Here is a 25,563-nt window from a genome sequence, read left to right on the forward strand (position 1 = left end):
AGATGTGAGACCTCTCCAAGAACTGAGACATTGGCAGCAGTGATTATGGTTACCTAGTTCAGGCATACTGACACAGATGATGGCAGATGCCACTGGAGTTCTTCCCCTGACATGTTAGTCAAGGGTGTTCCCTGGCCACTAGAGTACTGATTTAATCCAGCTCAGCCCAAGTAGGCAGCCCACCCTAGGGACAGACCCCACCCAACAGCAAATCCTTGAGTAACTTTTAGGCCTACACAGACGAGGTACCTGGATGTTCTGCAGGAAGGTGAACGGGTCTCCCTCTTTTGGACAGACTGGGGCTTAGGAGTGGGTAGAGTGTGTGGGGTCTTCTTCAGTGGGGCAACTGGGTCTGCTTCAAGGGACTGGGTTGTGTGCACTGGCCAGGACTGTGTTGCAGGTGGGTGTGAGCCTTTGGGCTGTGGGGATTATCAAGAGAGAAGACCAGTGCTTCTCAAACAGCCACATACTTGATTGGCCCTGCCTTCCAAGGCCTGAAAAAGTTGGGTGATCCTGTGCCTGAGGCATGCCCCACTAAGCTACAAAACTGAAGGAGTGGACAACAGCCTTACAGATCAGAGGACTGCAGAAATTCTATGCCCCTGAACCTACGAACCACCCACACAGTGGGCCTACCCACTTAACTGAAAAATTGCAAGAGGAATGTGCTGTTAGACCTTGCAGCCAACTGTGCTGGGGCTCCCCAAACATGATAAACTGACTGAAGGATCCATAGCAGACTCATGCAACTGAGCATTACCACCATCCAGCCAGGGGGACAGCATAGATTCCCTAGGAACCTGCAGCAAGAGCAACCCTGCTGCCACAACAGAAGGACACATGTAGCCCACACAGGGTTCACATCTGGAACATTTGGAACTGGTGATAAGAAGGAAGCACACTGCTGGGCCTCAAAAGGTGTCTGCTACATAAAACCTCTTCTCCAAGATCAGGAGACATAGCTGACCCACCTAATACATAGATATAACCACAGAGAAAGAGGCAAAATGAGGAGGCAAAGGAATACATTCCAAGCAAGGAAACAGGGAGACACCCCAGGAAAAGTACTAAATTAAACAGAAACAATCTACCTGACAAAGAGTTTAAGCAAAAAGTCATAAGGATGCTCACTTATCTTGGGAGAATGATGGATGAACACAGTGAGAACATCAACAAATAATTGGAAAATATAAAAAAGAATCAATAAGAATAAGGAATACAATACTGGAAATGAAAAATTCACTAGAGGGACTCAATAGCAGAGTAGATGATTAGAAGAATAGATCAGTGAGCTGGACTAAAGACTAGAGGAAATCATCCAAGCTGCACAGATAAAAGAAAAAAGAATTAAAAAGAATGAGAACAGTCTAAGGAAAATCTGGGACAACATTGAGTGCACTAACATTCATATTATAGGTGTCCTAGAAGGAGAAGAGAGAGACAAAGTGGAAGAGAATCTATTTGAAGGAATAATAGCTGAAAACTTTCCTAACATATGTAAGAAAACAGACATCCAAGTGCAGGAAGCACAGAGAGCACCAAACAAGAGACACCTAAAGACGTCTACACCAAGACACATTATAATTAAAACGTCCAAATTAAAGAGAAATAATCCTGAAAGCTGCAAGAGAATGGCAACAAGTGACATACAAAGGAAACCCCATAAGGCTATCAGCTGACTTCTCAGCAGAAACCATACAGGCTACAAGGGAGTGGCGTGATATATTTATTTAAAGTGCTAGAAGGAAAAAACCTACAACCAAGAATACTCTCCCCAGCATGGTTATCATTCAGAATGGAAGGAGTGATAAAGAGTTTCCCAGACGATCAAAAATTGACAGTTTTACAAGAAATGTTAAAGGGACTTATTTAAGTAGAAAGGAGAAGATCACAAATAGGAATAAGAAAATTATCCAAAAAGCAATAAAATCACTGGTAAGGGCAAAAGTACAGTAAAGGTAGCAGATGAGCCACCTATGAATAGAACGTGAAGATCAAAAGACAAATGTATTAAAATTACCTGTTTCAGTGATAAGAGCGTAATGCATACACACACAAAAGAAGGGGTTAGATGTGATATCAAAAACATAAAATGTGGGCAGAGAGGAGTAAAAGAGTATAACTTTTATATTTTAATTTTTAAAGATTGGCACCTGAGCCAATCTTCCATTTTTTTTCTTCTTCTTCTTCTCTCCAAAGCTCTGTAGTACATAGGTGTATATTGTAGTTGTAGCTCCTGCTGATTGTGCTACACAGGATGACACCTCAGCATGGCCTAGATGAGCAGTGTCATGTCTGCACCCAGGACCCGGCAGGTGAAACCCCAGGCCACCAAAGTGGAGCATGCAAAATCAACCACTTGGCCACAGGACCAGCCCAAATGGTAGAGATTTATTTGTTCATTCATTCGTTTGTTTATTTTTCCTTCTTCTCCCCAAATCCTCCCACTACATAGTTGTATATTCCAGTTATGGCATGTGGGGGACAGCCTCAGCATGGCTTGATGAGCAGTGCTAGGTCTGCACCCAGGATCCAAACTGGCAAAACCCTTGGCCACGAAAGAAGAGCATGCAAACTTAACCACTGCTGGCCAGGGTAGAGCTTTTAGAAAGAGGTCAGACTAAAGAGACCATAAAGGGGCCATTCCAGTGGTGTAGTGGGTAAGTTCACACACTCTGCTTTGGTAGCCTGGCATTCCCCAGTTCAGATCCTGGGTGTGGACATATGTACCACTTATCAAGCCATGCTGTGGCATGCATTCGACATATAAAGTAGAGTAAGATGGGCACGGATGTTAGCTCAGGGCCAATCTTCCTCAGCAAAAAAAGAGGAGGATTGATGGCAGGTGTTAGCTCAGGCCTAATCTTCTTCTTCAAAATAAATAAATAAAATTAAAAAACTATCAACTCAATATAATTGCTATGTATGTAGACTAATATCTATGAACCTCATGGTAATCACAAACCAGAGAACTATAACAAATACACAAATAATTAAGAGAAAGGAACCCCAACATAATACTAAAGAAAGCCATCAAACCACAAGGGAAGAGAGCAAGAGAAAAGAAAGGAACAGAGGAGAACTACTAAAACACCCAGAAAAAAGTAACAAGATGGCAATAAGTACCTATCTATCAATAGCTAGTTTAAATGTCAATAGACTAAATACTCCAATCAAAAGGCATAGGGTGGCCTATTGGATATAAAAACAAGATCCACATATATGCTGCATACAAGAGATACACTTCAGACTTAAAGAAACTCACAAACTGAAAGTGAAGGGATGGAAAAAGATACTCCATTCAAACAGCAAAGAAAAGAAAGCTGGGCTAGCAATACTTATATCAGACAAAATAACTTTAAAACAAACACTGTAACAAGAGACAAAGAAAGGCACTACATAATGATAAAGGGAACAATCCAACAAGAGGACATAACACTCGTAAATATCTATGCACCCAACACAGGAGCACCTAAATATATAAAGCAATTTATTAACGGACATAAAAGGAGAAATAGTAACAAAATAATAGGGGGATTTTATACTCCACTTACACCAATGGATAGATCATCCAAACAGAAGATCAATAAAGAAACATTGGTCTTAAATGACACATTAGACCAGATGGCCTTAATGGATATACGTAGAACATTCCATCCAAAAACTGAAGAATACACATTCTTTTCAAAGACACATGGAACATTTTCCAGGATTGATTACATATTGGGCCACAAAACAAGTCTCAATAAATTTAAGAAGATTGAAGTAGTACCAAGAATCTTTTCTGACCACCAAGGTATGAAACTAGAAATCAACTACGGGATGAAAATCAGAAAATACTCAAATATGTGGAGATTAAAGAAAACGCTACTGAAAAACGATTGGGTCAATGAAGAAATCAATGGGAAAATCAAAAAATACCTGGAGACAAGTGAAAAGGAAAATACAACACACCAAAATCTATGGGATACAGCCAAAGCAGTTCTGAGGTATAAGTTTATAGCAATACAGGCCTACTCAACAAACAAGAAAAATCTCAAGTAGGCAATCTAACAGTGCACCTAAAGGAAATGGAAAAAGAAGAACAAGCAAAGCCCAAAATCAGTGGAAGGAAGGAAACAATGAAAATCAGAGAAGAAATAAATGAAATGGAGACTAAATAAACAATAGAAAAAAATCAATGAAACCAAGAGCTGATTCTCTGAAAAGATAAACAAAATTGACAAAACTTTAGCTAGACTCACCAATAAAAATAGAGAGAAGGCTCAAATGAATAAAATCAGAAAGAGAATAAATTAAAATACACACTTCAGAAATGCAAAAGATTACGAGGGAATACTATGAAAACCTATACGCCAAGAAATTGGATAATCTAGAAGAAATGGACAAATTCTCAGAAGCATACAAGCTTCCAAAACTGAATCAAGAAGAAATAGAGAATTTGAATAGACTGATCATCAGTAAGGAGATTGAAACAGTAATGAAAAGCCTTCCCCAAAATAAAAGTCCAGGACCAGACGGCTTCCCTGGTGAATTCTACCAAACATTCAAAGAAGACTTAATACCTATGCTTCTGAAACTCTTCCAAAAAATTGAAGACGGGAAGCTTCCTAACTCATTCTCTGAAGACAACATCACCCTCATACAAAACCAGACAATGACAACCCAAAAAAAGAAAATTACAAGCCAATATCACTGAAGAACATCGATGCAAAAATCCTCAACAAAATACCAGCAAATCAAATACAACAATACATTAAAAAGATCATACACTATGATCAAGTGGGATTTACACCAGGGATGCATGAATGGTTCAACATCTGGAAATCAAGCATGATACCCCACACTAACAAAAGGAATAATCAAGATCACATGATCATCTCAATAGATGCAGCGGGAGCATTTCGCAAGATACAGCACCCATTTGTGATAAAAACTTTGAATAAAATCAGTATAGAAGGAAAGTATCTCAAAATAATAAAGGCCATATATGACAAGCCTACAGCTAATATCATTCTCAATGGAGAAAAACTGAAACCTAACCCTCTAAGACAGGAACCAGACAGGAATGCCCACTTTCACCACTCTTATTTAACACAGTATTGGAAGTCTTAGCCAGAGCAATCAGGCGAGAAATAAAAGGGATCCAAATTACAAAGGAAGAAGTGAAACTGTCACTATTTGTAGGTGAGTGGTATTATATATGGAAAACTCTGACTTCAAAATATACTATAAATCTATAGTAACCAAAACAGCATGGTACTGGCTCAGAAACAGACACAGATCAGTGGAAAAGAATCAAGAGCCCAGAAATGAACCCATGCATACATGGACTACTAAATGTCGACAAGGGAGTCAAGAACGTACAATGGAGAAAGTAAATTCTCTTAAATAAACGGTGTTGGGAAAACTAGATAGCCACATACAAAAGAATGAAAGTAGACCATTATCTTACTCCATAGACAAAAATCAACTCAAAGTGGATTAAAGACTTGAATGTAAGATTTGAAACCATTAAACTTCTAGAAGAAAACATAGGCAATACACTCTTCATCTGTCTTAGCAGCATTTTTTCAAATATGATGTCTGACTGGGTAAGGGAAACAATAGAAAACATAAACAAATGGTACTACATCAAACTAAAAGCATCTGCACAGCAAAGGAAACCATCAACAAAATGAAAAGACAACCTAACAATTGGGAGAAGATATTTGCAAACCAAATATCCGATGAGGGGTGAAAATCCAAAATATAGAAAGAACTCATACATCTCGACAACAAAAAGCTAAAAAGACAGTTAAAAATGGGCAAAGGATCTGAACAGAGATTTCTTCAAAGAAGATGTACAGATGGCCAACAGGCACTTGAAAAACTGTTCAACAACATTAACTCTCATGGAAATGCAAATAAGAACAACAATGAGATATCACCTCACTCCCATCAAAATGGCTATAATTAACAAGACAAGAAACAATAAGTGTTGGAGAGGTTGTAGACAGAAGGGAACCCATGAGGGTTGCTGGTGGGAGTGCAAACTGGTGCAGCCACTATGAAAAACAGTATGGAGATTCCTCAGAAAATTAAAACTATATCTACCGCATGATACACTGCTGTGTATTTTCCCAAAGAACTGGAAAACACAAGTGCACAAAGATACATTCACCCCATGTTCACTGCAGCATTATTCACAATAGCCAAGACTTGGAAGCAACATAGATGCCCATCAAGGGATGAATGGGTAAAGAAGATACATACACGATGGAATACTACTCAGCCATAAGAAACGCTGGAATCCAGCCATTTGTGACATGTACAGACCTTGCAGAAATTATGCTACGTGAAATGTCTGAGACAAAAAGTCAAATATCCAAACAATGACAAACAAACACACAGCAACAGAGATTGTATTGGTGGTTACCAGGGAGGGAGTGGAGAGGGAGGAGGGCAAAAGGGGTGATTAGGCACATGTATGGCGATGGGTTGTAATTAGTGTTTGGGTTGTGAACATGATGTAATGTACACAGACTTGGAAATATATTAAGATGTACACCTGAAATTTATTTAATGTTATAAACCAATAATACTTCAATTAAAAAAATAATAAAGGCAAACATTCACTTACGGAGAGGATATTAAAGAGCCACAAGAAGGAGATTTCCAAACTGTGTAACCTCTTTGAGTGAAAGTTACAGACAAACTGTCCCGAATGTAGTGAAGACTTAATTGTCTCCTTGGAAGAAGTCCCTTCACAGATAAGGGCAGCTGAGTTCAACAACAACCTGTTTTCACGACATGGGAGAAAAGCCTGACTAAAGGCAATCGTTGAGGCACTTACCTAGAAGATATGAAGCAGCTAGAAGTCAGGGCTGTTCTGCATAGTGTACTTTCCTTGAACAGAGGTTATAGATATTATCTCCCTGCTGTAGTAAAATGTTTAATACTCTCCTGGGAAGATGTCACTTCCAGCTCCTGGCATAGTGAGGTCTGAAATAGTTTCCCCTCAACACATGCCTGTGACAGCCTCTGTGAAGACTTGCTTGGCACTGAATTAAAAGTCCCTTATGAAGATGATGATAAAGAGCCACAAGCAAAAGTTTTTCTAAACCACGTACCAGCAATGTACGAAAGTAAGTGATAATCTGTCCCAGTGGTAGAGAAAGGTTTTCAATCTTTCCTTGGAATAAATCCCTTCACAGCTACAGTCAGCTGAGTTCAGCAGGAACATGCTTTCATAACATGGGAGAGAGAGCCTGAGTGAAGGAAATGAACTGCCATGTGTGTAAAGGAAGTTACTAGGTCGATCCTAAAGAGATATAGGCCGGAGCTTTTCTGCACAGTGTACTTTCTTTGAATATGTGTTATATATATTCTCTCCCAGCAGCAGTGGGATGTTAGAAGATCTCCTGGGAAAATTTCACTCTCCAACTCCTGGCATGGTGAGGTCAGCAAAGCTTTCCTTCATCACATGCGTGTGAGAGCCTGTGTGTAGACTGCTTGGCATTGCATTGAAAGTCACTCATTTATTTGAGCCTTCTCTCTTTTCTTCTTTGTCTTGTTTGTCAATTTTGTTTATCCTGTCAGAGAACCAGCTCCTTGTTTCATTGATCCTTTGTACCATCATTTTTGTTTCAATTTCAACTTCTGCTGAGTTTGGGCTTTGTTTGTTCTTGTTTTTCTAATTCTGTTATGAGTAGTTTAAAATGGTTTATTTGAGCTTTTTCTTATTTGTTAACATGGGCCTTATTGCTATAAATTTCCCTCTTAGGATCACTTTTGCTGTGTCTCATAAGAGTTGGTATGGTGTGTTTTCATTCTTCTTTGTCTCCAAATATTTTTTTATTTGTCTCTTTATTTCTTTGATGACCCATTGGTTCTTCAGTAGCATGTTGTTTAGTCTCCACATTCTTGTTCCTTTTTACAGCTTTTTTCTTGTAGTTGATTTCCAGTTTCATGGCATTATGGTTAGAAAAGATAGTAGATATGATTTTAATCTTCTTAAATTTATTGAGGTTTGCTTTGTTTCCCAATATATGGTCTATCCTGAGAATGTTCCATGTGTGCTTGAGAAGAATGTGCATTCTGCTGTTTTTGGATGGAGTGCTCTCTATATATCTATTAAGTTCATCTGGTCTAGGTTTTCACTGAAGTCCACCATCTCCTTCTTGATTTTTGTCTGGATGATCTATCCATTGAAGTAAGAGGGGTGTTGAAGTCCCCTAGTATTACTGTGTTGTCTTTGATATCTCCTTTTAGATTTGTTAATAGTTGTTTCATGTACTTTGGTGCTCCTGTGTTGGGTGCATACATGTTTATAAGTGTTATGTCCTCTTGGAGGAGAGTCCCTTTTATCGTTATATACTGCCCTTCTCTGTCTCCCTTTACAAGTTATATCTTGAAGCTACTTTGTCTGATATAAGTGTGGCAACATCTGCTTTCTTTTGTTTGCCATTAGCTTTGAGTGTTGTCTTCCATCCATTCACTCTGAGCCTATGTTTGTCTCCAGAGCTGAGATGTGTTCCCTGGAGGCAGCGTATTGTTGGATCTTGTTCTTTAATGCATCCTGGCACTCTATGTCTTTTGATTGGAGAATTCAATCCATTTACATTTTGAGTGATTATTGATATATGAGGGCTTAATATTGCCATCTTATCACACACTTTCCACTTCTTCTGCATAAACTCTTTTTCTTGTCCTGTCTATATTGGGCTACTGATTTGATCAGGTCATTTTCTATGTTGGTTTTCTTCATTTTTCTCTTTGTTTAACATGAATGTTTCTATTCTAATTATTTGTCTGGTGGTTACCCTTAGGTTCATATAAAAAATCTCATAATTGAGATAGTCCGTTTTCTGATGGCCTCTTATTTCGTTAGACTATACTGATTTCATCTCTTTCCTCTTCACCTTCTAAGTTATTTTTGTCATATCTTTTTCCACCTTGTCTTGTGAGTTTGTGGTTAAAATGATGAGGTCATTTTTGTTTTGGTATTTTCCTTTTCTTTATCTTTGATGTTAAAGTTAAGTGTTTACTAACCTGATCTGATAGTGAGCTGCCATTTTCCGATTATTGTCTACCTATTCATCTCCTTGCTCAGGGCTTTGTAGCCCTTTTGCTATTTTTTTTTCAGGTATGACAGCCTTCTTGAGAATTTCTTTTGGGGGGGTCTTATGGCAATGCACTCCCTTAGCTTTTGTTTATCTGCAAAAGGTTTTATTTTTCTGTCATATCTGAGGGAGATTTTCACTGGATAGAGTATTCTTGGCTTCAAGTTTTTGTCTTTCAGGATTTTGAATATATCATTCCACTCTCTCCTAGCCTGTAAGGTTTCTGCTGAGAAATTCACTGAACTCTGATAGAGGTTCCTTTGTAAGTTTTTCTTCCACCTTGCTGCCCTTAGTATATTTTCTTTGTCCTTGGCTTTTGCCAGTTTCACTACCATATGCCTTGGAGTGGGTCTTTTTACATTGACAAAGTTAGGAGAGCTGGAGGCCTCTTTTGCATGGATTTCCAACTCCCTCCCCAGGTTTGGGAAGTTCTCAGCTATTATTTCTTTGAACAAGCCTTCTGCTCCATTGTCCTTCTCTTCCCCCTCTGGAATACTTATAATCCTTATGTTGCATTTTCCTGATTGAGTCAGATATTTCTCTGATAGCTTCTTCATTTGTTTTTAGTCTTAGTTCTCTATTCTCCTCCCTCTGAAGAATTTATATATGACTATCCTCTAACTAACTGGCTGATTCTCTCCTCCATATTGTCAGCTCTGTTGTTTGTGAGATCCAGATTTTTCTTTATTTCATCCATTGTGGTTTTCATCTCCAACAATTCTGATTTGTTCTTCTTTATGGTTTCAATCTGCTTTGTGAAGAAGCTCCTGAATTCATTAATTTGGTTTTTTTGTGTGTGTCTTTTCTTGTAACTTGAGTTTTTTTTTTTATGATAGCTGTTTTGAATTCTTTGCCTTTAGGTTATGGATTTCTGTTCCTTCAGGGTTGATTTCTGGGTACTTGCCACTTTCCTTCTTGGCTGGAGATTTAATATAGCTACACATATTGCTTGATGGACTGGATTTTGCTTCCTCATGGTGATCTTATCTGGTCCCAGCTGCCACGTGCCACCACTGCATGGGGAACAGGCACTGTGTATTCTGGGCCTGGCATGAACAGGGGCTCCCCAGCTCTGGGCACTGATGGCTTTTCTCTCTGAGTGACTGATTGATGACAGATCTGGAGGGGCAGGAGGAAGGCTACCCTCCTTCCCCAGTGCTTCCCACAGCCCATGCTTGGCTCTCTGTCTGGAGCTCTGGGCGATTGCAGGACTGTGCACTTTCCCTTTTTCCAGCCCCCATGCCCTCTCTCACCACTCCATGCACCAAGTGATAGTGGGGCTGGAGTGCTGGACGAGGATGGGGTATCTCTCCTGACCTCTACACTCTCCCCACCACCTCTGCCACGCTCTCTGCACCATGCTCCAGATGATTCTGGGTTTGAGCACTTTCCCTGCTCCCACTGCCAAGCTCTCTGGGCCATACTCCGGCTGATCCTAAGGCTGGAGTGCTGGGCGTGGATGGGGCACCTCTCTCTCCTGTGCACTTTCCCCTTCACTGCTGCCACATTCTCCACACTGTGAACTGGGCGATCCTGGGGCTGCAAACTTTCCCTGCTGCTACTACAATGCTCACTGCACTGTGCTCTGGACGATTCTGGGGCTCGAGTACCAGGCGGGGATGGGGTGCCCTTTTCACCTGTGCACTTGCCACCACCATGGCCCATCTCTCTCCATGGAGCTTCTGGAGATCAACTTCCACTTCCTCCAGAGGATCCAGCTCCACCACCATCTTCAAGCGTGTGGCTGCGTGGGTCTCTCAGACATCTGTTGTGATGCATATATGTCCTCTGTTGGTGTATGAATGTCCTTTTGGTTGTATCTAGAGGGAAGAGGTCAAGGGAAGAGCTCATTATGCCATCATGCTCACATCATTCAACCTACATATACTGTTTTAACGCCTACAACGCACAACCAATATACATTTTAATTCAAAAAATGGCACCCTCATTCATCCAGTTATTCAAACCAGAAATTGTGGTTGCATCCTTGATTTATCTTTACTTCTTACCCCTCACATTGTCCTAAGTCCTATCAATTCTACTTCTTAAGTACTTCAGAATCTGCTGCCTTTGCCACATTCCCCACTGTCAATACCTATGTTGGAGTTGCCATCCTCTCCAGCATAGACTACTATGAAAGCCAGCTCACTTGCTCCCTACCTCTCCTCTTGCTCCCAATCAATCCATTTTCTGCAGGGCTGTTGCAACAATCTTTTAAAAATGCAATTCTGATCACGACACCCCCTTTTGTTTAAAGCCCTTTTATGTTTTTTCATTCTTCTTATGATAGAGGCCCAAATCTTTAACATGGAACTGCACGATTTAGGCTCTGTCTTCCTTGCCAATCTTGGGAAGTCTTACTGGCATTACTGGCCACACAGACAAGGATGAATTCCATTATTTCACTCTCTCAGTTCCTTGTTTCTCTCCCTTAGGCCTTCATCAAACTGATAATTAATCATTTATGTCATACTGTATGTGATTTATTTGTGCCACTATTGGTTTAATGTCCATCTTCCCTACTAAACTGTAAGCTGCTCATAAGCCTAGTTGTTTTCTATATTTCTCCCCACCTACATTCCCAGTGCATAGGTAATGCCTATATTTATAAGATAGAGAAGAAATATTTACTGTAGAAATAAAAGAGGAAAACGTGAATATTTGTCAATCCCCCATAAACAGCTGTTACCGTCATGCATCACTTAAAGATGGGGATGTGTTCTGAGAAATGTGTTGTTAGGTGACTTTGTTGTTGTGTGAACATCACAGAGTGAACTTACACAAACCTAGATGATATAGCCAACTACACACCTGGGCTATATGGTACTAATCTTATGGGACCACAGCTGTATATGCAATACATTATTGACTAAAATGTTGTTATGTGGCACATGACTGTACAGTGAGGATTTGCTCCCACCTAATGCATTTGCACTCTCTAGCAGGGAAAAAGTTATATTAAAGCAATTTTTTAAATTTTTAAGTGGATCTTATTTCCCCTTTGGGAAAGTTCACTTGAATATTCACATCTTCTTCTCCTGCCAACATATCTCAAAGTCGCACACTGAGAAAAAGATCTGAAAAAATTCTGAGAACAGCTGGTTAGCATATTTCTTGATTTTTTAAAAACTTATATAGGAAATAAGTAAAGGTAAAGTCCTGAAGATCAGGCCTGCATATTGTCTTCTCAAAGAAGAGAACCTTAATCTAACCCTTTCAGTTGACTTTGCTTTAAAGAAACCAGCATATGACAAATTCTAGAAAATCTCCCTAAGTAAACGTTATATTTTTTTCAGGAGACCTCAGTTTCTTTTCCACTCTTAATTAAGCAAGCCCAAACCGAGGCTGTTGAAAACCATTCAAGCTTGGTGGAACCATTCCCAAAAGTGGTGTTTGTGTATAGGGGAGGAGGAGGGTAAAGAGTCACTAGGCTATTTTCAAATGCTAATATTATACTCCCAACATCTTTGGTTTATTGCTTATCAGAGCAATTTAAAAGATGAGAATGAGTAGAAAACAATGAACCATTTAAATAGATCATTCAAGCTTACAGTAAAATCTAATCATTAAATCTAATTACAAAGAAAAGGAAATCACTAAAGAAATTATTGCAAGTATATTAAGAACAATACAATAAGGATATTAGAAGTTAAACAAGTGGCTGCCATCTTAATGGCATTATTTGAACAGATGTAAACAAATAAAACACCTGAAAAAGAGGAGGGCAGTGATTTCTGACACCTTAGGCTACCTACCATAAACATATATGCTGCATTATATCAAGCTAACACTACTAAAATGAAGATAGCATACATACTCATTTTTGAGGGCTGCCATAACAAATACAACGGACTGGGCGGCTTAAATGACAGAAATTTATTTCTTGACAGCTCTGGAGGCTAGAAGTTCGAGATCAACCTACGGCAGGGTTGGTTTCTTCTGAGGGCCTCTCTCTTTGGTTTATTGATGGCTAACTTCTTCCACTGTCTTCACATGGTTGTCTCTCTGTGTCTGTCTGTGTCCTAACCTCTTCTTCTAATAAGGACACCTAATCCATGTTGGACTGGGCCTACCAATATGATCTCATTTTGCATTAACTACCTCTTTAGAGGTCCCATCTCCATACTAGGGGTTAGGACTTCAACATACGAATTTGAAGGGACACAATTAAGCCCATAACAGCATATCTGCTAAAAAGATGGTCTCATATTTTCCTTCTACTTCCTATTTCTTATTTTTTTAATTGAGACATAATTCACATACTATAAAATTCACTCTTTTGAAGTGTACAATTATGTTTCATAGGACTCTTTGGGATAGAAATCTGTATATGTTTGCTTCCAGAAGGAAGGCTGTGTTTTCTAAAGTACAAACTTATGAAAATCCAGCATCCTTCATAAAATGATGTGGAGAATTTAGTTGAGACACTGGTGAAAGTGAAAGGGTGTCATATATTTTTAGCAGTTTAATAGAATTTGTATACACTTATCAAATAAAATGGTGAATTCTTCTATTTTTCTACCTTTAATTTCTTACTCATTTAACCCAATGGTTTATTTAAAGTTTGGAAGTCAAATATATATGAGTTTATTTCCCAACTCAACTACCAATTATTAAATGCTAGTGGGGCATCGCCAAGAAAGTACCCATTCCCCCACTAGCCTTCCATAACAGGAAGATGGCATCTGAACAGGTTTCCTCCAGAAGGAAGTACACTGAGGCACGCATTGACATGGGTAAAAGTGGAGCTGAACACAAATGCTGCTAAGCATTTGTCTCATAATAATAGGTCATTATCTTGCCAACTAGAACAGCTCTTTGTTAAAATGTACCTTTCTCCCTGTGTGATTGGTTTGGAAGTTTCCTGTCCTCTTGAATAATAATCTTTGATTTTCTATAACAGAAGAATTAATGTACACTTTCTCCAATAGAAAATCAGGTAGATTGTACCCGCCCCCGCCCCCACCCAACACACACAGAAAGAGAGAGGGAGATTTACACATTTATGGAGGGTAAATTCTCAGCCTACACAGTGAATATAATCTTTTAAAGAAAAATAGTGATATCACATCTGTAGTAATCTTATAAAAGTTGTCTAATTTTTAAAATGAAATATATACTTTATTCATGTTTGCTGTTTGGTTTTACTAACCATACTATTTCCATATCTGATAACCCTTTGCAGAAAAAAATTTCTGCCAAGTAATTTTCTCTTACCAGAAAATTAGTAAGTCACATTGTAACTTTATTGATAGTGAAATATATCATTCTAAGTAAATAGAACTGCCTTTTTCTTAGTCTAGAAACAAGCTATTACACAGCAGCATGCCAATTAATATTTCTGTGTGTTTTCCCACAGGCTGTTGGTATCCATGTGAGAGTAGATAAGGGGACTTAAATTAGCACTTCATTTTCCTTGGTGGCTCTATTAATCCAAAAGCCCACTGAAGTCAACAGGATTTTGCCTATAGCAGAAATGTTGTAATGTTGCACTTAGATTATCTCCATAGGAAAGTACAGCAGAAAAATGTTTTAAACTGGCCCAAATAGCTCAGTTACTTTCAGACACCCAACCTGGTTTATTTTAAAACTTAGAAGTTTCACTAATCTTTAAATTGGTTTTAGCACATCACTGGTAATGCTTATAATAGTGGTATAAGGCATCAAAAAAAAAAGATGACTTGTCTAGTTGATATTTAATGAGTTTCCTCCCTTTCATGGAATATTAATTTTCTTTGGTTTTATGGTTCCTTTAAAATTATGTCAGTATACAATAGCTCCCCTGTGTCCCTGACTAGGAAATCACAATGAACCAGTCCTGAAGCCTTTCTTCACTGATCGCCAATGCAGATCTGATTGCTCCAGAGACCTTCCTTCAGTCTCAGGGCAGAAGTAAATGCTTCTCTATGTGGGACACCAATCAGAGTGGCAGGCATTTCCTCTGATCTGACTAATCATCACTGCAGGATGAGAGTGAAGGAAAAAATAGGAAATATTTAGAGACACTTTCTTTCTAAGGGCTGGGACCTTAGTCATTAAATAATTCCCCTGAAGCTCTATCCTCTCACAAAAAAATCTGGTCAAGAACACCATCCGTTAAGATGTCTCTCACCTGGGTATCTGGGCTGTAGAATTAGATATATTTGATGCGGGATCGGTGAGCCGAGGAGTCGAAAGAAAGATTTCTTAGACTCTCAAGATCTGGCAGTAGTGCTCTTTTATTTAGAGAATAGTGTGGAATAGCATGGGGACAGGACCCATGGGCAGGCAGAGCTCCTGCTGCTGCCGCTTCTGCTGCCCCCGCTGGCATGGGGACGGGACCCATGGGCAGGCAGAGCTGGTGCGTGGGGACAGGACCCACGGGCAGTCAGAGCTCCTGCTGCTGCCCCCGCTGGCGTGGGGACAAGACCCATGGGCAGGCAGAGCTCCTGCTGCTGCCCTGAGTTGAGGGTTAGGGCTAATTTTATAAGGCATGGGTACGTGACTTATTTTTACTGGAAAAAAAGAAAAGATGATGTAAAAAGTCATTAAATGATTTCAGTGCAGATGGGGTCTGGTTATTGTGCGGTCATATAACTTTAGATACGAATCTGGCCGTATAGATCGGCATGCAGGTGAGGATGCCCCGGGCTTCTCTCCCTGGGGCAGTCCTAATTCATACCATAAAAAAAGTCCACTGGGTCATATAGTTTGGCATGTAGGCCAGGTCACCTTGGGCTTCTCTAGCTGGGGCAGCCTTAATCCACATCATATTCCATTCTTTTTCCTTCTTTGGGAGAGTTCTTATTTTCTTTCTGTCTCACTGCCCTAATCTGCAAGGTGCTTTTCAGGATTGCTGTGAGGATTAAATACAATGAGACTGGAAATGTGTCGCACACAGTAGCTCTCAAAAAATAGATGACAACAGTCATCTATTAAGCTACACAGGCAGTAGAGAATATCTGATTTACAGAAATAGACTCAAGAAGACAGCACTACAAGTCAAAGGAGAATAGAATGTAGCAGAAAGGACATTGGAAACTGGATTTGAACCAACATTCTCAATGTAATCAGTTATGTCAATAGAGAAAGAAATTTTCATTTTTTTCAAGCTAGAAACATGTCAACACTATTGCTCATACGTTGATATATACATTCAATTTTTCTCTGCTTTTGAAAAAAGTGTTTTGCTTTCTTTATCTCTAAATTTTTCTTCCTTTTTTTCATTTTCTTCTCCTTGTATTTAATCATCAGGTGCTGTATATAAGGCACTGGAGAGCCAGAACTGAATTATGAAGATCCTTAGAGAGTGACCTCAGTCTAATGAAGAAGACAGATATATAAAGCTACTTAGTGGGGGCATACACATTGTGTCCTACTCTTTTCCTTGGTTTTTATTTCTAATTATTTTGCTTTGTTTCTAAAGTCTCAGTTTTAAAAGACAAATCTGATTCAATTGTGTTTAGATCAGAGAACGGACCCAGGGTGCCTAATTCAGTCATTCAGAGATTATTATCCTAGTGCTTAGTTAAAGATTAAAGTTGACTGAGGCTGTCAGGACAACTTTTACTGCTCCAAGAAACAAACCTTCAAGGATTCCTTTTCAGATGCTGAAGAACAACAATTAAGTTGTTGATGACACCATCTCCACCCTCAACAACCATCCCACACCCCAGTGGGGCTCTTCTGCTGGCAAAGTGTGGGGACCCTTATTCCATTCTTACTGACAGTTACTTCTTTCATTACAGCAAGTTTCTATGCCTGTATACCTTATAGTAGATGGTGTGGGGGACTGGAATTGGCCACCCCAAGATATGTCTCTTTGGCATGAGGATTATTTTGGGCTGGTTACTTTTAAAAAACTGCAGACAGGAAAGAAACTCTGAAAAGTAGAATTTACTTACCCTTTGTTAAGAGATATTTACATTGTAAAGGAAATCTCCATCTGTAAAGGTGCCTCCCTCTCTGTACCAGGAAGGAGGGATGACCTTACCTCTAGGAACTCTTACCAATGTAGAAGGCAAGGACTGAAGTCTGCATAATAACCTGACTCTTGTTTACTGTACTTATGTGGTACATGATCCCATGATCGACTTCCACCCCCCACCCCCATCATCCTCCTTTGCCTTTAGCTGAAGATGATATTTAAGGTGGTGGTTTCAGCCATTTTGGCAAGTTGCTCAGGTTGCCTGAGCCTCTCCCATGTATACACGTTATAAAGCTTTGTTGAATTTTCTCCTGTTATTCTGTCTCATGTGAATTTAATTCGTTCTCTGGCCACAAGAACACAGAGCAGGTAGAGGAAATGTCTTCCTCCCCTACAATGGTGAGGAGGCTTTTAAAAAAATTGCACAATTGGACTTTTTCACAGCTTGGCTACATTCTGGCTTGGATGTTCAGTAGTTCTTAAAACAGGCTTTATATCTTTTAAAGTCAATTCCTTTTTATAAATGAAAGGAGAAAGAAGATAGCATTCATGAAATGCCTGTCCAGGTGTAATATATCTCATGAAGGAAACTGAAGACCTAAGACAAAGATCAGCAAACGTAGTCTGTAATTGTAGAGCTAGATAGTAAATATTTTAGGTTTTGTACGCTGTACTCTTTCTGTTACAACTTTGCTATTTTAGCATGAAAGCAACCTTAGACAATATGTAAACAAATGACTATGCTGTGTTCCAATAAAACTTTATTGATGAACCCTGAAACTTGAATTTTATATGGTTTTCATGAGTCATGCAATATTATTCTTCTTTTGATCTTTTTTCAACCAGTTTAAGATGTACGAACTGTTCTTAGCTCAAAGGTCAAATAAAAATAGGAGCCAGGCCAGATTTTGGCTACAGCCCATAGCTTACCAACCCCTGACCTGAGATATAAAGTACTTGTCTAATCTGAACCAGAGCAAGATCCCTATCTTTTCAATTGCAGCTCAATACTCTCTTCACTATGCCCCATACCACTCTATAGCCCACTAAATAAGAGAGATGCTGACAGTGATGTGAGAACAAAATCATGAGAAAATAGGGAGGAAAAATTGAAGACACTTAGCCCATAAAAACAAAGGGCACATTTCCAAGTTTCAATACTCCTTTGATTGGGTAGGTACATAGTCACAGGAGCTGGATGAAGTTGGATAGGTTTTAATCTTATCTTTGAGTTCATTTTAGCTTGGAATCAGTTGGGGAGTAGACAGGAGACAAGTCCTGTTCCAATAGCATGGATTTCAGCAGGAATGGCCACATTAAGTACAAATGGTAGCAATTCAGGAAACAGGGCCATCACCCGTCACCTCATTTTGTTGCCGCCAACATTTTACTCATGCTGCTACCCATCTCTGAAATCTTCTCTATAGTACCATCATCTCAAACTGAGATTCCATCCCGTTTTTAAGAGCCATATTAAATGACTCCTTTCCTTGAATCCTTCTCGGTTTCCTCCACATAGAAGAAATAGCTCTCTACTTTGTCCTCTATAATCATGTTATATTTTGCTCGAGACGTATTTGTGCATCAGATATACAAAAGACAGGTAGCAACTCATCCCTTAAGAAAGGAAGTCCAAGTGGAGACTAGAGAGAATCAGTTCATCAAGGTGAGAAGTGTGGGCTCAGAGCATAGCTCTAGATGGGTACTGACTAAGCTGTAGAAACTGAACTGAAGCCAAAATATCCCAAGGTGTTATAGGTTTAGGAATGTTTCAGTCAATCTTGAAGTTCAATCTGCAGGTATGACAATGTAGTAATGGCTCCAAGCCAAAGCTACAATTTGAGAGTCAACCAGGCTGCAGCCATATTTCCAAAGGTTTTGCTCTTACTGGATAGTGAATAGAGGTTATGCAGAGACTATAGTCCTAGGAGGATCAAAGTCATGAAAACTGAGGCTCAGAACAGAGTTCTCAGACAAATAGGGTAATAGTAATTATAATAACAGTAATAATAATGATAATAATATTAGCTAGTAGTCTTGAGTAATTATACCATGAGTGCCACTGTTAGGTATTTTATATGCATTAACTCATTTAATCCTCAAAACAATCTTATGAGGTAGGTATTACTATAGCCCCAAATTTATATATGAAGAAGTTAATCCTTCCAAATCTTGAGTATCGATCCCGAGGTTAAATAGATAGTGTTGGTCTGCTGGAAAAAGGACCCCAACACAAGTATTCCTATAAGCCAGTAGAATTAACCAGATGAATCAACACAAGAGGAGTTAATGAGGACTGAAAATGTAGTTTATCTCTGATTAACCAGTTTTTAGGTACAACTAGAGTAAAGTGTTCTAAAACTATATAGAAGTACGTCAAATGTGTGATTTTCCCCAAATCTTGGGTATGAGTCATAATTCTAAACCCTATTCACAATAAAAGGCTGGAGCTTGTGATAGTCAATTGAGGTTGGCTTAGAAATTACAGCAAATAGGGTGCATAGGTTTGTCCAGTGGGAAAGGTAAATATGCAAAGGCAAGGGAACAAGACAAGAGTTTATAGACGAGACGAGTGAGGGAAAGTAAATTTTATAGGATGTTTGCCAGGTTTCTGGTTTAGATGATTAAATGGATAGTAAAGACTTTCAAATGGGAAGGAATAGTGAATGGTTTTAAATTTCTCAAAGATGCCAAATAATACAAGGACTAAAAAATTAACAGTGACAGCAATTCCACTTCTGAGTATTTATTTGAAGAAAATGAAAATACTAACTCAAAAAGATATCTGCACCCCCATGTTTATTGGAGCATAATTTACAATAGCCAAGATATGGAAACAATCTAAGTGCCCATTGATCTACAAATGGATAAAGAAAACATTATGTATACACACACACACACACACACACACACACAGTGGAATATTATTCAGCCATAAAAAGAATGAAATCTTGCCATTTGCAACAACATGGATGGACTTTGAGGTCATTATGCTAAGTGAAATAAGTCAGGCGGAGAAAGACAAATACATCACGATGTCACTTATATGTGGAATCTAAAAAAGAAAAAAAAGGCTCGCAGAGAACAGAATGATGGTTGCCGGAGGTGGAGGTTGTTGAATAGGCAAAAATGGGTGAAAGGGGTCAAAAAAATTAATGTTGAATTTTTCAGTTAGAAAGTCTTTGGTAACCTTGACTTATACTCTTCTAGTAGAAGGATAGGGCGAGAATGCAGAAGTCCAGGGATTGAATATAAAACAGGAGTGGAAATAATGAGTAAACTCTCAGAAAGAAGTCTCAAGAATCATACCCTATGCCACATGACAAGGCAAGATTTCCTCAAGGTAGAACACTACTTAAAGCAAATATGAGGTCTCTGAAATGTTTTTAAAAATATAAAAGCTTCAAGAGTATATATGCTAACTTCTCTTCAGCCTTAATGTCTCAATTTAGATACCAACTCCTCTAGAAAGACTCTGCTAAGACTGATTGGGAGCCCCTCCAATGTACTCTTACTGCACCTTGTGACTTATAACAATTTAATGCGTATCATGTTTCATTGAAATATCTTATTTTCCCTTTTTGTCTGTTTCATGAAGATAATAATAATACTTGCTTCACAGGGTTACTTAGAGAACCAGTGTTTGACTCACAGGAAGCACCACATCATGTCAGGTCCTGTTATTATCATCATTGTCATCATGATAACTGGATGAATCTAAACTACCTAAGTGAGGGGGAAGTCTTATCCACATTATCTAGAATAAGTAGGAGCTTTCAATAAATATTTGTTGAGTTACTGAATAGGTGGAGAAACACATTTACTAATTATCAATTGATTAATAAATGCCATAGAAATAAACTTTGAAGTTGATTTTGAGATTATTTCCTGCTTTCCCAAAAGGAAGACCAATAGCTGTATACCAGATTGAAAAGGACAATATTTCTCGCCAGAACCATGAAGATCTCTAAGTGCCCCAAATATCTAGTAATTAAGCAAAAGTAAAATTAGCCATCAAAACATTTAAATTTATGCCATAAGAACTTACCTTTCTGAGAAAGCTTCTCTCACAGGGTAGAATTTCCAAGACACTTCAAATCAAAGGGTAGGTGGTTTTGTGAGTATCTTGAGACATAAACCCTCTAGAGAACAATTTGGCAATATCTATCATAAGCCTTAAAAATTCAGCAATTCCTTTCCTAGAAATATCCTAAAATAGTAAGTAAGAACATGAATAAATGTTTGGTTTTAAAGATACTTATAACAACATGGTTTGTAATATTTAAAGACAGAAAACAATCTAAATGTCAATAATAGATTTAAAAATTATTCTACACCTGTACAATGAAACACTGAGCACTTATTTAAATTGATATTTTATATCAAGATTATTATAATGAAAGATGCTCATGAGATGATAGGCTACAAGACAATATGTAGAGTGTAATACCATTTTTGTTTTATTGAGAGGGTATAAATAAAAAGAATAGGGGAAGAGAGAGAAAATTAGCAAAATGATAGTATGCAAGCCCAGAAGCTGGTAATCTTTCCTGGGTACTTACTTCCCTTATTTGTAACCTATCCATTATCTGGTCCTCTCCTTTCTACCTTTTAGAAGTCATCTAAATTTACTGTTGCCTTCATCTCTATTGTCATAATCTTCATTTGGAAATGTCATTATTTTTCAAGTTTTTGTAGAAACTTCCTCCATGGGGAAGAGAGAGAACGGTTTCTTAAATGCCAATCTGAATATGGCATCACATTGTCAGGCCAAGGTCTAAACTCCTTGGCATCACATATTAGGCCATAAAAGCTATGACCCACACCTACCTCCCTCTGCAGTTCATTTCACATGATTCTTCCACGATTTGAGTTGAAACCAAACTGAACTATTTGCATTTTTCCTAAGCTTACTGTGGTCACATCTATACATCTTTACACATGCTGCCTTATCCACCAAAAGCAAATTGTCTCCTCATGTAGTTGCTATTCATCTTTTGTAGAGACAAAGTCATTGTTTTTTTAAAAATCAAACTGACTGTAGACTCTTCAGTTAATGCAGGCATTCATTTCAGTCGTAAACTATAGCTCCACATACAGAAATGGGTAAGGGACAATAGAGGCTAAAATTTTAAGATTTCTGTGAGCTTTTCTATGAAGCTAAACAAGAACCAGAGTGAGTCAAGCAAGTAGCCCCTTGTCTAGCTCAGCACTTTTCCAAGACTTTGGGTAGGCAAAGGAAGGACTTATTTTAGAAGAATGTTGGGAGTCAATTGTTTTGTATAGTATCAAAAGTCGATTTATATTTAGAAGCAATAAGCCTGGCCAGAAAGTGGAGAAGCAAGGGAGTCTTGAGAGAAAAATGGAGATGAGCACTATTGCAGAAAGCCAGAGCTGATGGAGGAGCCTGTCCAGTGAGAAATTGTCACAGCAGAGCGGCCATAGTAGAGGTTGTTGGTGTCCCACCCACATCCCCTTTGATAAGCAAGTATAGGTGCACTCATCCCCCAGCTTCTTGAGCATTGACTGCTAAGAGCTCACAGCTGCACCTTTCTTCTGAAAATTGCCTGTTAACAACAGAAGTTCTTAGTCCAGAAATCCCTGAGAAGTTATACCTTCCTCCCAGAGGTAGCCTGCAGCCAGTGACTAACATAGAGGTACAAAAAGCCTGGTCCCTTATCCCCAGCAAGGATGATACTGTAGTGTCTTTTTCCTTCCAGAGGTCACTATGGAATCAGGTGAATCCAAGTTTATGACTAACTTTTCCCCTTGTCCAATCCTGCTTTCTTCATTCCCTTACAGATTACACTGGAGCCACTCCCTAGAAAATCATTGTCCAAGAATCCCTGTCTCAGGCTCAACTCTTAAGGAACCTAGCCCAGGATTGCTAACCTAGGACTTTTCAAGACCAAGAATGTGTAATACTAAATTTTAAGATATTTTTATTGTAAAGATGAAAACTCTCCCATTAACTTCATCTTCTGAATATTTTGCTGCACACACATATCCATCAAAACACACCCTATAAAAATGCTTTCTATAACTTTTCAGAGGAAATCAAAGATAAATGACTGTTTCATATGGGGTTGGCACAAAACAGTAGGAAAAAACAGCTACAATGAGATAGTTCACTGGAGTTAGGAACTCAGAACGAACCCAAAGCATAAGAATGTAAGTCTGAGAATTTAAGGAAATAATAGGGAGGGATAAGACTACCCACAGAAAATGGGAATTGTAGTAGATGCAGATTGATGCCCTACCCCGCATCCATTAGGCTTGCCTCAGTTTACCTGTAGATGGTTCCCAGCACATGCCTCTTTTATTCTCCCTGAGGGCTTTCTCCTCTACCACAGAGCTTGTTCCACTGCACACAGGTGAAACCAGGAAGTACATTGGAGATAAAGTTCCCAGGGGCAATACTCAACCAGGAAGAGATGGAAGTCATGGATAAATGCCCTGGCCCCTCTGGCCAGATGGGTTCTCAGAGAGTCACCAATGGGACTGAGTCTCAGTTGCCCATACTAATTTGCTCCTTAATAGACCCTTTATTGGCTTTTTTCCCATTCTTGTCTCATTTTTCTCCACTCTCTCACTTGTACTTCCTGGAATTACCTCCCAAATAAATTACCTGTATCCAAATCCTGTGTCATGGTTGGCTTTTGGAGAAACTGAAACTCAGGTAGGAATCAGGCCAATTTTATTTATATGTGCATGTCCTTGAAGAATTAATTCAAATATCACTTTTCTGGGAGGCCTTCTCTGCTCCCACCCCAACCTGTGCTTCCTTATCACTCCATGAATAACTCTCATCCATTGGAATAATGTATGTGTGTGTGTGTGTGTGTGTGTGTGTGTGTGTGTGTGTGTGTGTTCCCTCAAGGACTGTGAGTTCCTTGAAGTCAGAAACCATGTTTTATATTCTTCTATATCCCAAGTACCAAGAGTGCTGCCACTAATTTTGATGAATGTACTGTTAGAATTATTTCTGCTCTTAATAACAACTTATTAGATTGTTAAATATAATAGTGAGAAAAGCTATTCTCATTTCCAATACTTCATTCATGAACCTGGGAATCCTAGCTTTGGAAGAAATAGCACCATACTGAAATATAGCATATTCTATAGCCTGGAGGACATTACCCTAGCCACCTAGCTAGTGATATAACTAAGCATTCAAAAAAACCCATTTAATCCATCTATCAGGTCTGCTGCCTCAGGGTTATGGGGAACATGATAAGATCAGTAAATTCCATAAGCGTGGGTCAATCCACTATTTCACTTCCTGTAAAATTAGTTCCCATGTCAAAAGCAATGCTGTGTGAATTAACATAACAGTGAGAAAGGCATCTGAAAGCTCATGGATGGTGGTTTTTGAAGAAGCATTTTGGGTAGTGGAAGCAAATGCATATTCAGAATTTCTATTCCAAGGGGGGAAAAAAATCACTGCCCTTTTATGATGGAAGTGATCCACACATCAATCTGCCAATAGGTACTGGAAGATCTTCCTGGGAAATAATGCCATATTGGAACTAAGTGTTGGCCCCTGCTGTTGGCAGGTTTGGCACTCAGCAGTGGTTCTATCCAGATTGGCCTTAGAGAGTAGAAATCCACTTTGTTGGACCCATGACCATTTTATTCAAGCATCTACTGGGCAAAAACAGGGTAACTGGTGAAAGAGACTGACTGACATCCACAGAATAAGTGGTCTTGACCACCTGGTTATTAAGAGTCTCCTCTGTTAAGAATGCTCTTTACTGAGCATTCACATGGAACACAAATATCTTCACATTCTATGCCCATTTGGAAACATTCATCTTGTGTGACCTCCTTATCACCAATTTTCCGATCATGTTTTTTTCTAAACTAAACCGTTAGTCATTTCAGGTAGTGTCCATATATTATGCAGAACCATCTGTAATCCAGGCCCAGAAATATTTTTTCTCAGTGGATTGGTCAAAATGAACCACCCAGGAGGCCATAAGTTTGCGTTGAAAGAAAGGAGAAACTATAGAAGGAGTAGGCACCTTGACAATCTGTGTCACCTGCAGATGCAACTCACTTGTGCTTTCAGGACCTGCTCAAGCCTAATCACATACATACCACTTCCACTTAATGATGGACTGAAGCTCTGCATGCCCAAATTTATGGCTTAATGGGTCAGACAACATCTGATTCATGATGGGCAAATCAGGTTACGTGACAACTTGGTGACCCATGATGGTAGTTCAGACTCTGGGACCTAGTAACTAGCTGGAAGTTTCTCAGATAAGAGAGTTGTTATCTGAAGAGGATGGCATGGTATACACCAAAACGCTAAGTGTTTGCACTGTGACTTACCTATAGGGTCCTGATAAAACTTCCATAAAACATTTCTGTTTGCCACAGACATTTCAAGTACCATTAGATCTGCCAGGTTATATGGTCCAAGCCTTAACTTTCCTCTGGGCCCCACTCAAAATTTGTGCCTTTCAAGTTACTCAATAAATGAGATACACGTTATCTATGTAAGATAAAGGTGCCTATGAGACAGAGACATTGAACCTTTTTCTCCAT

At 39.0% G+C, this 25,563-nt stretch overlaps 2 long non-coding RNA genes across 2 annotated transcripts in view; one reads left to right on the forward strand and one right to left on the reverse strand.

The window, feature by feature from the left end:
* The window catches only part of LOC139039904 (uncharacterized), a 69,975-nt gene that overhangs the window by 19,695 nt on the left and 24,717 nt on the right, over positions 1 to 25,563 (reverse strand). Inside the window, exon 3 of the long non-coding RNA XR_011493247.1 lies at positions 10,742 to 10,924. This is a non-coding gene — a long non-coding RNA (uncharacterized lncRNA). The remainder of the gene's footprint in view (positions 1 to 10,741; positions 10,925 to 25,563) is intronic.
* LOC123275851 (uncharacterized) overlaps positions 7,396 to 25,563 on the forward strand; it is a 45,419-nt gene continuing 27,251 nt past the window's right edge. Inside the window, exon 1 of the long non-coding RNA XR_006511970.2 lies at positions 7,396 to 7,441. This is a non-coding gene — a long non-coding RNA (uncharacterized lncRNA). The remainder of the gene's footprint in view (positions 7,442 to 25,563) is intronic.

This window comes from Equus asinus, chromosome 12 (assembly GCF_041296235.1).
Source record: "Equus asinus isolate D_3611 breed Donkey chromosome 12, EquAss-T2T_v2, whole genome shotgun sequence".
Lineage (NCBI taxonomy): Eukaryota > Metazoa > Chordata > Mammalia > Perissodactyla > Equidae > Equus > Equus asinus.